Below are 12,168 nucleotides of genomic sequence, written 5' to 3'. Positions count from 1 at the left end.
GAATTATATTTGCTAATAATTTATAAAAGAATTTTGCACCCGTATTCATAGGGTTTAGCTTTTCTTTTTTGTACTGCTATTTTCTGATTTGGATATCAGGGTAATAATGACTTCATTTAAAAAATTGCAGTGTTCCCTCCTCTTCTATTTTCAGGAAGACATTGGGTAGAATTGGCGTTAATTTTTTAAATGTTTGGTAGAAGTCTCCGGTGAAATCATCACAGCCTAGAGATTTCTTTTTCAAGAAATATTAAATTAGAAATTCAATTTCTTAATAGTTACAGGGCTATTGAAACTATTATTTCATATTGGGGTAGTTGTGGTAGTTTGTGTTTTTTAAGAAATTGGTCCATTTCATCTAAGTTATCATATATATGTAGCTTTATATTTATGCACTCTGCTCGTTGACGCATAACATTTAAAATTGTTATATCGTCTTGTTTTATTAATCCTTTTATCATGATGTAATGTCTCTCTCTGTCCCTGGTAATTTTCTTTGCTCTGACTCCACTTTACCCAAAACTAATAGAATGACTTCTGCTTTTTAAAATTAATGTTAGCATGCTATAACTTTTATCATCATGTTACTTTCAACTTACCTATATTGTTACATTTGAAGTGAATTTCTTGTACATAGCGAAAAATAAATCATGTTTTTTAGTCCACTCTGTTAATCTGTTTTTTCCTTGGTATATTTAGACCATTTACAGTTAATGAATTATTATTGATATGTTAGGGCTTAAGTCTGCCATTTTGTGCTTTTGTTTAGTTGCTCACTCTGTTGTTTGTCTTTCTGTTCTTCCTTTTTTCTTCCTGTGAGTTCCTAGAATATTTCTTGAATTCCATTTTGATTTGTTCATAGTGTTTTTCTATCTATCTACCTACATAAATCTATCTGTCTGTCTGTCTATCTATCTATCATTTATATCTATGCATATATTTAGTGGGTGTTGTAGATATTACATTATTTATACATCACTTATCACAGTCTACCAGTTTAAGTGAAGTGTACAAAATTAACACTCTTTATGTCTCTTTACCCTCCCCCATTTATAATATAATTGTCTTAAGTTTTTCTTCCATATGCTCTGCAAACCATATTAGATCATGTTATAATTTATGTTTTCACTATCATATATAATGTAGAAAATTCAGGAGAAAAAGGTTTACGCTTAGTGTATTTACTCATATTTTTGCTTACTATCTTCTTTTTATGTTCTCTGATTTCTTCTTTTTCATTTCCTTTCTGTTTAGAGAACTTCCTTTAGCCATTATTTAGGGTAGTTCTGTATTCTATTTTTAGGGTATGTCCACAAACTCTCTGAGTTTTCCTTCATCTGATAACATCTTGATTTCCCCTTCATTGCAGAGATATTTTCACTAGATAGAGAATTCTAGGTTGTTAGTGCTTTTCTTTCAAGATTAAAAAAATATATATTGTACCACTGCCTTCTGGTTCCATGGTTTCTGATGAGAAATTTGCTATCATTCAAGTTGTTTTCCCCTATAGGTAAGGCATCATCTTCCTCTGGCTACGTTAATTTTTTTTTTCTTTGCATTTAGTTTTCAGAAGTTTAACTATGATGTTTTGGTATTTATTTCTTTGGGATTTTTCTCAGCTTCTTGAATCTATACGTTTATATCTTTTGTCAAAGATGGGTAATTTTTCAACCATTATTTCTTTGGGAACTTTTCGAGCCCTGACCTTTCTCTCCTCTTCTATTGGAGTGCAAATACATGAATGGTAGATCTTTTTTTATAGTCCCTGGACCCTGGTGATTTTATGACAGGCTGGTACCATTTCATTTCATTTCCATTTGGCTTCATTTCGTGTTCATTTCATTTTCATTTTCGTAACATTTGCTATAATCATTTTGCATTCCCGGCTAGTACCGACAATGTTTCCATTATTTGTTTTCCAAACAAACGTTCGACAACCAAGCATCGCTGGCGCATTTTACATTTCATTTCATTTCATTTCCGATATAACATTTCGCGCAACCATTTTCCATTATTTCATTTAACATAGGCACCCGACGAGCTGACTGTTTCGGCAACGACAACGACAACCAAACAAGCGGCAAACAACAGGCGGGCAAACGATGACAACCGACGAAAAAGCAGGCAGGCGACAAACAAACAAACAAACAAACAGCAACGCGGCAAGCAAACAACGTGTCATGACAAATCATAAGCAAAAGCGACAAACAACCAACAAACAGGCAATAATATAATAATATATATAATAATAATATATAATAATAATAATATATCAAACAAACAAACAACGACATGACGATAACGAACATTTGACATTTCGACAAACAAACAATATCATCTTAAACATATATATATATTCATATAATCGCCATCAGCCCATCCCCGGCCCATCCTCATCATCATCGACTATCAATATGTCTCATCATCATATTTCAGTAATTCATTATTTCGGCTGACTGACTGTTTTATTTCAATTTCGACTGTTCATTCATTTGTTTCCATTTTATGACTTTCATTTATAAACCTTCCTCTCCTCCTCCTTCTTCCTCCTCCTCCTCCTCCTTCTTCTTCTCTTCCTTCTTCTCTTATTTAGCCTGTATACTTCCTTCAGCCTTCTTCCTTCCTTCTTCCTTCCTTCCTTCCTTTCCTTCCTTCTTTCCTTCTTTTCTTTATTTTTCTTTCTTTTTTTTCTGTCTATATCCTCTGTTATTCATATGGAAGAAATTTCTATTTCTTTATCTTCAAGTTCACTGATTTTTTTTTTCCTCCTCTCTCTCCTCCATTCTGTTGTTGAGTTCATCCATTGAGATTTTTCTTTTATTTATTGTGGATTTAGTTCTAAAATTTCCATTTTATTTCTCTTTACATCTACTATTTCTTCACTGAGATTTTCTTTTTTTTTGTTTCATTTATTTCATATGTGTTCATAATTTCTTGGAGCATTTTTATAATTGGTTTAAAATGCTTGTCAGATAATTCTAACATGTGCATCTTGGTGTTGGCATGTTTGATTTTTTTCATTCAAGTTGAGAGTTTCATGATTTTTTGCATGATGAGTAATTTTTGACCAAAACCTAGACAAATACATTGGAGTATTATGTTATGAGACTCTGGAATACAAGAGGCAAAATAAAATCCTAGGGATTCACTGCCATGTCAGTCTTCAAGTCCCAAGGTCCCTAGTAGGTTTATCTTCTTCTCTCTATTTTTCAGTCTTTTTATGTTTAATCTATACATAATGTCCAGAGATTTAGCTCTACTTAGCAGGAAGGATAAGGACAATTACTTTTACTCTTTCTTTCTGGAAGCAGAAACCCATATTTATTTTCATTGAACCATCTTTTTTCTTGTCCAGGAGTCATATCTGGCTCTTTCGTTTCCAACATTAGGACAATATTTGAAGATTCCATATTTTAACACTCCTGGAATTGAAAATATGCTCCTTTCATGGTCCATGCCTTTTCCCTGTTCAAAAACTCATTCTCTATTGCATTAATTATTTAAATGGCATCCTAATTAGTCTTTAAATTGACAGCCTATCATTTCTTCCAGCTCTTCTACAAATTGCCAACAGTTTTTCGTTATTGTTTGTTTGTTTGTTTGTTGTTGTTGGTTTTTTTAAGCATAAATCTTTTCCTCCATAGCATTTGAGAGGTCATCACTGGCTACTTAGTCAAACTCAAAATCTTTAGCTTGGGGTTCAAAGTCATTAATAAAATGGCTCAACTTCCCATTGACAGTCTTACCTTTCCCCACTTTCACACACAGTCTGATGCTGCAGTTAAAATGCACCATTTCGGGATCTCAGATACCCAGCGTGCAGTTTGATCCCAGGCACTCACTCATGTTTTTCCTCTGCATGGACTGCCCTTCCTTGTCCATTATCTCAAGGAAGATTTCCAAGTCAGAACTGATGCCTTTTCCCTACTGACAACTATAGACTTTTGCTCACGTCTCTCTTTACATCTATTTTCAATCCATTTAATAATTATAAGACAGAATCTATGGTCCTTGCAGGGTATCTCCTCCTCGAAATCAAGCTTTCTTTGTTCAGTGGTTCAGGAAGGAGAGCAGACTCATCAGTGGCTGGCGAGACTAGAAGTGGCTTCATCAGGAAGCAGGCAGTATGGCAATGATGCATTAGTTTACTTCTAGAAAATAGGACAGTTTCAGAAAATTCTATTTGGCCCTGGGCTTCCCTGAAGGTCAAGGGAAAAAAAAACTTTAGAGTACATCTTACATATTTGTCTTGAAATTTATTTTGTAGACTCTTTAGAGCAAAGCTCCCTTGTCCTTCAATAGATCTACCTGTCATGTCTGTAATATGGACAGTTCATACTTTGAGGTACAGGTGCTTTCTCTGTAAGGGGGATGGTGGCAGCATGATGAATGGGAGAAGAGAGAAACTGTTTGGGTTTAAATCTTAGCTCTGCTGCTTATAGCTATGTAAACCCTGGACAAATTATTTAACTTGTTTGTACCTCAGATTCCTCATCTGTAAAATAGGGATAATTATAGATGCTACACAGAATCATGTTAAATGCTTGGCTATAACCAGAAATAAGAAAATATGACAAAGGAAAAAGTCTCACAGGTAAAGTCAAATATTTAATAAATACAGTGAATTAGACATTTAAAAAGCTACTTAAGGTCAGAAGAAAAATGTATCAAACTCAACTCAAACTAAAATAAGTAGTTAGTAGATACACAACACAAAAAGATCTAAAACTTGACATCAATAACATAAAGCATGGAGAGAGTAAAAATGTAGTCCTTGTAGAATATACTCAAACTTAAATGCCTAACAACTTAGAATGGATATAGAATGATATACACAAACCTCATGGTAACCATAAACCAAACCTTACAAATCCTATATAAAGAGTAAAGAGAAAAGAAACCAAACAAAAAACTAAAGAAAACCAGCAAAACACAAGGGAAGAGAGCAAGAGAAGAAGAAAGGAACAACCTAAAATACAATGAACAAAATGGCAATATGTACATACTTATCAATAATTACTTTAAATGTAAATGTATTACATGCTCCAATAAAAATATATGGTGGCTGAATGGATTAGAAAATATAATCCATCTCTATGTTGCTTAAAAAGTTCCCTTCAAATTGAAAGACAGATACAAACTGAAAGCGAAGGGATGGAAAAAAGATATTCCATGTAAACAGAAATGAAAAGAAAGCTGGATTAGCAAAACTCGTATCAGACAAAACAGACTTTAAAACGAAAGATGTAAAAAATAAAAAGACAAAGAAGGGCATTACATTATTATAAAGGGGTCAATTCAGAAAGAGAATATAATAATCATAAATATCTATACACACAACATAGGAGCACCTAAATATATAAAGCGATTATTAATGAACAAAAAGGGAGAAATCTATAGTAATATGCTAATAGAAGGGGATTTTAATACTCCACTCACATCAATACATAGGTCATCAAGACAGAAAATTAATAAGAAAATAATTGTCTTAAATGTCACATTAGATTAGATCAACTTTATAGAACATTTCATCCAATAACAAGCAGAATGCATTTTTTTCAAGTGCACATGGAACATTCTGCAGGATAGATAACGTATTATACCACAAAAACAAGCCTCAATAAATTCAATTTCAATCAAGAAGACTGAAATCATATCAAGCATCTTTTCCAGCCACAATGGCGTGAAACTAGAAATCAACTATAGGCAAAACACTGGAAAAAAACACGAATACGTGGAGACTAAACAACATGCTACTAAACAATCAATGGATCGAAGAGAAAATCAAATAGGAAATAAAAAACTATCTTGAAACAAATGAAAATGAAAATACAACTTTTCAAAATTCATGCGATGGAGCAAAAACAGTTCTAAGAGAGAAGTACATAGCTATACAGGACTACATTAAGAAATAGAAAAAAATCTCAAATAAACACTTTAACTCAACACCTAAAAGAATTAGAAAAAGAAGAACAAAAGAAATCCAAAGTAAACATAAGGCAGGAAACAGTTAAGACTGGAGGAGAAATAAACAAAATAGAAATTTAAAAAATAATAGAAAAGATTAATAAAACTAAGAGCTAGTTCTTTGAAAAGATAAACAAATTTGGCAAACCTTTAAACAAATTCATCAAGAAAAAAAATAAAATCATAAAAGAAAAGTTACAACTGATACCACAGAAATACAGAGTCATTAAAGAATACTATAAATAATTATGTGCCAACAAATTTGAAATCCTAGAAGAAATGGATAAATTACTAGAAGTATATAATCTTCCAAGACAGAACCAGGTAGAAATACAAAGTTTAAACAGACTTATTATTAGCAATGAAATTGAAGCAGTAATCAAAAAACTCCCAACAAATAAAAGTCCAGGACCTGACAGCTTCATGGCTGAATTCTACCAAACATTCAAAGAATTAATAACTATACTTCTTAAAATATTTCAAAAAAAATAAAAAGGAAAAGGAAAAAATGCTTCCAAACTCATACTACAAAGCCAGCATTACCCTGATACCAAAACCAGACAAAGACTTTTCAAAACAAAATTACAGGCCAATATCCTTGATGAACATAGATAAAATTATTTATAAGAAAATATTACTAAACTGAATTCTACAGTACAATAAAAGGATTACATACCATGACCAAGTGAGAGTCACCTAGGGATGCAAAGATAGTTCAACATGATATATCACATTAACAAAATAAAAGATAGAAACCATATGATCATCTCAATAGATGCAGAAAAAGCATTTGACAAAATTCAACATCATTTAATGAAAAAAAACTCTCAACAAAGTGGATATACAAAGAACATATCTCAACATAATAAAAGCTATATATAAGAAACCCACAGTTAGTATACTCAATGGTGAAAAGCTAAAAGCTTTCCTTTAAGATCGAGAACACACAAGGCTGACCACTGTTCTTACTTCTATTCAACACAGTATTGGAAGTCCTTAGCCACAGTAATCAGACAAGAAAAAGAAATAAAAGGCATCCAAATTGGAAAAAAAGAAGTAAATCTCTCATTATTTGAAGATGAATTGTAAAGTCTCCACCAAAAATTATAAGAACTAATGAATGAATTTAGTAAAGTTTTAGGATACAGAATCAGTATACAGAAATCTGCTGCCTTTTTATATACCAACAACAAATAATCAGAAAAATTAAGAAAAATTCCATTTATGACTTCATCAAAAAGCATAAAATATGTAGGAATAATTTTGACCAAAGAGGTTAAAGACCTGTACTCTGAAAACTATAAGACATTGAAGAAAAAAATTGAAAAAGTTACAAATAAATGGAAGGATATACTTTGCTCATGGATTAGGAGGATTAATATTGGTCTTTCCTACCTAAAACAACCTACAGATTTAATTCAGTTCCTATCAAAATTCCAATGACATTCTTTTAATTATAGCTACTAATCCTAAAATTTACAGGGAACCACAAAAGACTCCAAATAGTCAAAGAAATCTTGAGAAAGAAGATAGTGGGAGCTACCTTAATATCAAACTATACTATAAAGAGACAATAATCAAAACAATATGATACTGGCATAAAAACAGATATATAAATCAGTGGAATAGAATAGAAAGACCAGAAATAAATTCTCACTTATACAGTCAATCTACGAAAAAGGAGGCGAGTATATACAATGGAGTAAAGACAGTCTCTTCAATAAGTGGTGTTGGAAAAACTGGACAGATACATTAAGTAAAAATAATTGGGACCACTTTTTTTACACTATATGCACAAAACAGATTAAGAACTTAAATGTAAGTTCAGAAATCACAAAACTAGAAGAAAACATATGCATTAAACTCTTTGACATGGCTCTCAGCAATATCTTTTTGGATATGTCTCTTCGGACAAGGTCAATAAAAGAAAAAATAAACAAATGGAACTACATCAAACTGAAAAGTTTTTGCATAGTGAAGGAAACCATGAACAAAACAAAAAGACAACCTTCTGAATGGAAGAAGATTTTTGTAAATGATACATTTGATAAGGAGTTAATATCAAAAATATATAAGAAACTCATACAATACTAAAACAAAACAAAACAAAACAAAAACAAACAATCTAATTAAAAAATAGGCAGAGGAACTCAACAGACATTTCTCCATTGAGGCCACACAGATGGCTAACAAACATATGAAAAGATGCTCAACATCACTAATCATGAGAGAAATGAGATATCACCTCACGCCTGTCAGAATAGCTATTATCAATAAATCAACAAATACCAAGTGTTGGTGAAGATGTGGAGAAGAGGAAACCCTTGCGCCCTGTTGGTGGGATTGTAAATTGGTGCAGCCACTATGGAAAATAGTATGAAGTTTCCTCAAAAAATAAAAAATGGAGCTGTGATATGATCTAGCAATTCCACTTCTAGGTATTCAAAGAAAACATAAACACTAATTCAAAAAGATATATGCATCCCTATGTTCATTGCAGCATTATTTAAAATAGCCGAAACGTGGGAGTAACCTAAGTGTGCATCAATAGATAAATTGATAAAGAAGAGAGTACATATACAATGATATATTATTCAGCAATAAAAAAGAATGAAATCTTCTCATATGCAACAACATGGATGGACCTAGAGGGTATTATGCTAGGTGAAATAGTCAGACGGAGAAAGACAAATACCACATGACCTTATTTATATGTGGAATCTAAATAAACAAAACAAATGAATAAACAAAACAAAACAGAAACAGACCCATAGACATAGAAAACAAGCTGATGGTTGCCAGAGGGGAGGGGGTTGGAGTGACAGAAATAAGAATAGAAAAGTGGTAAAGACAAGAAGGTTGGGATATAGAACTAAACTTCTATATACATTACATACACACATATATACATACGTACATATACATATAATTAAAAAATGCAATGTGTGAGTCTTATTTGACTCAAAGAAATCAAATTAAAAAGACACTGATGAGGCAATTGAGGAAATTTGAATAGTGACTAGATGTTTGGTGACATTTAAGTGTTACATGGTATTAAAAAATGCTTGGCACTAAACTAATGTCAACAATTATTTTTCAATTAGTTTTCAATGTTTTCCACCTAAGTGCCCTGAATATTAGAAGAACATTTGGGATGCCTGGGGAAACACCCCAAATTAGTCTCTATTTGCTTTAAATTCCTTTTAAGCCTTCTATTTCTTATTAAATATTCATGCAAGTTTTACCTTCTATTCCATGATAAAGTTGAGTTTGTTTTAATATCTGGTTAATATTTCTTCCGAAAAAATATTTAGGAAAAACATGTACTCTAGAAAGATGCTTCCTTCCGTTTTGTACCCTTGACACAGGGTGGCACCTCCTAGTGACACACACCTAAAGTTTTAGGAGTGCCGTCTCAGGGATCCTTGAGCCAAAGATGCAGAGGACTGGAGGCCAGGCCAGCACCAGAAAGTGCTTCTCACTGGTGAGTGCTGTGTGGGGTTGAGGCAGCCCACTCACTTATCCTTCCTAAGCTGAGATTCACAACTTCGGTCCAATAGTTCTCATTCGGGAGAGCTGGCCTCCTGTTGGATGTGTGGAATATGGGTAATGAGAACATGAAAATCAAAATCTTGGCTTGGATTTCCTGGGCTATGATCATCAATAAAATAGGGCAAAAGAGAGCTATAATCTAATGTACTGCATTACTGTAAGTACAGCTTCGTGCATAGAGCTCTCTCCCACCCTCCCTCCAAAATAATGCAACTGTTTAACATAAATAGCACTGACTATACTCCATCATGTGGTGTTCAATGATTGGGTAATTACAGTAACAGTATATAGTTAATGGACATTGGGTTCAAGATGTAAGAGAACAGGATGGGAAAAGGCAAGTGAAAGAATAGAACTATGGAATCTTGGCATTGCAGAGTTGGGAGGAATCCTGACAATTATGTCCCCTACATTCCCATTTACAAAAGAGGAAACAGATTCAGAGGGGTTAAATGACCTGCAAATGTCAGATGCTTAGACAGAGGTGGCATCAGAACTAAAATCCAAGTTCCTCTCTCCTGTTAATATTCTTTTCAACCTACCTGTTGTCTCTGGGAAACTACATAAGGCTGAACATTCTAGAAAGCTTTCCATATGGCAAGTAGACTTTGTTAACAAAGCCTGCTGAAGAAGAAAACAATGTTTTTGTGACTTACACAGTTGCCTGTCCTTTCATGGCCTGTGGACTCCTAAAGTCATGGCCATTGAACGTCAACAGCAATATAAGAATGTTTACATTTCTTAGTCCCGCACTACATGTGAGAAATGCAAGCAGAGTCAATGCTTTTTGTAATGAAGGCACAAGGGTTTCCTAAGAAAATAAGCCGAGCCCTCATGAAACAACCAGGAAACAGACTCCAGTCTGCAGACGTGTGACCACTTTCAGATCTACACAGGTCCCCTCCTGTAACGTATCAAATATACACGATCACTGCCAAAGTGGTCCCCACATGCCCTCGCTCTACACTCCTCCTTCCCATAGAAAAGGAGAGGCCAATGCCACTGAGGAAAAGGAGTGGCTCATGTCTTCCACTAACCCCCAGTGACTGGCCAGGGGTCTTTCTCCTCCTTATTTTGTCCAGGAACCACCCAGCTAAACATGCACCCTTGCCACAGTCAGGAGCTAAACCCAACCTAAGTGAGATAGATGTGCAGAACCCGATTCTACCTGTGATGGGAACATGCCCCACTCTGGAAGAGCAATGCCTATCACCAGTGGGCACAGGTGGCCACTTGGCAAGAAGCAACAGTGCAGTTGGAGACATTCTCTACAGAAGTAGGATCCATGCCATTACATTACAGAGAGATACGGACACCACTGAGAAACAAATTTCTTATCAAAGGTAAAGTTCTTTCTTGCTCTAGTATTAACCTTCCCGCAGCTTCAAAATGCAGCCGGGGTTCAAATGTCTTAACACAGTCATTCAAAGTCAGATTTCAAGATGAGATTAAGAGGATGTTGAGATAGTAGCTGAAAACAGGAACATAAACATGTGAGACCCCTTTGCGTGGGCACTTCTGCCTTCTTGTTAAGGCCATCAGAGGAGGGGCTCACTGCATGCAGCCCAGTGAGGGAGGTGGGTGCCATCAGTGGTCCCACCATGATGTACTATGGCCATGCGCATCTCTGGAGCACTTTCCCATCACAAAGCGCCTTCTCAAAGTTTTATTTGAACATCCCCACAAGCCGAATACCTACTGGTAGGGCAGGTACCATTATCTTCATTGACTTGTGAGGAAAGTGAAGCCCAATGAGGCTGGCACACAGTCAGAATAGAATAGAACAGAATAGCAAGAGAATAGAAAAGACTGGATTAACACACGCTCTATGTACTAAAGGCCTACTCTGTTCCCGACATGTGACTGTGCCTTATCTACTTAGTTCTCTTGTCTGTAAAATGGTGCTAGTAATGGCGCTTCCCTCATAGGGTATTGTAAAGATTCAGAGAGTTGATGCAGGAGAAATGTTTAGCATGGTGCCTGGTGCACTGGAAGCCTTCAGTTTAAGTGTTAGTGGATCCCTACCATATCCTTACAAGAGTCTATTATAACCTCTATCTATAACCTCTATCTTACAAATAAGGAGACTGAGGCACAGAAAGGAAAATGACTGTCACCAAGTATTAAGTGGCCTTGCCAGGTTTCATAGACCCGAATGATCCTAAAACCTATACCCTTTCCACTCAAGAATATGATTATCCCCAAACTCAGGCTGCCTGTTCCCAAGTTCTGTGAACTTTCCTTGACCCGTTCACCCTGATTTGAGAGTTTCCTGCAGAAGTGTCGAGACCTGGTTTGACTAGCAAACACAAAGCCTTCTGTTTCAGACAATACACAACGAATTTGTCACCATCCAAACATCATGTTTCACGAAGGTTTCGATGACATCAGCGAAGGGCTCTCAGCAGAGTCCCAGGAGCTTCTAAGCAGTTCTGAAGCAGAGTTGAGTGTCTGAGGCCAATAATTAACATGAAAGTCAAAAGGATGTTCTCAACAGTATTGCTACAATTTTGAAAATCCTTTTGACTTTTGATAATTTCTATCTCAGTTCTTTTTTTGGTAAAAGGTTAAGTGGGTAAAAAAAGATAATTGGGGAAAAAACTTCCTTATTTCTATGACTTCTTGCATGTAGTAGATATTCCAAAAATA

General features: G+C 34.8%; 1 protein-coding gene across 10 annotated transcripts in view; it reads right to left on the bottom strand.

Annotated features, from left to right (window-relative positions):
- GPR45 (G protein-coupled receptor 45) overlaps positions 1 to 12,168 on the bottom strand; it is an 83,158-nt gene that overhangs the window by 64,171 nt on the left and 6,819 nt on the right. The window lies entirely within an intron of this gene.

This window comes from Pteropus medius, unplaced genomic scaffold, assembly GCF_902729225.1.
Source record: "Pteropus medius unplaced genomic scaffold, Ma_sr-lr_union100, whole genome shotgun sequence".
Classification (NCBI taxonomy): Eukaryota; Metazoa; Chordata; class Mammalia; order Chiroptera; family Pteropodidae; genus Pteropus; species Pteropus medius.
The sequence above is the reverse complement of the archived record's forward strand: the minus strand, read 5'-3'. Positions and strand labels throughout refer to the sequence as shown.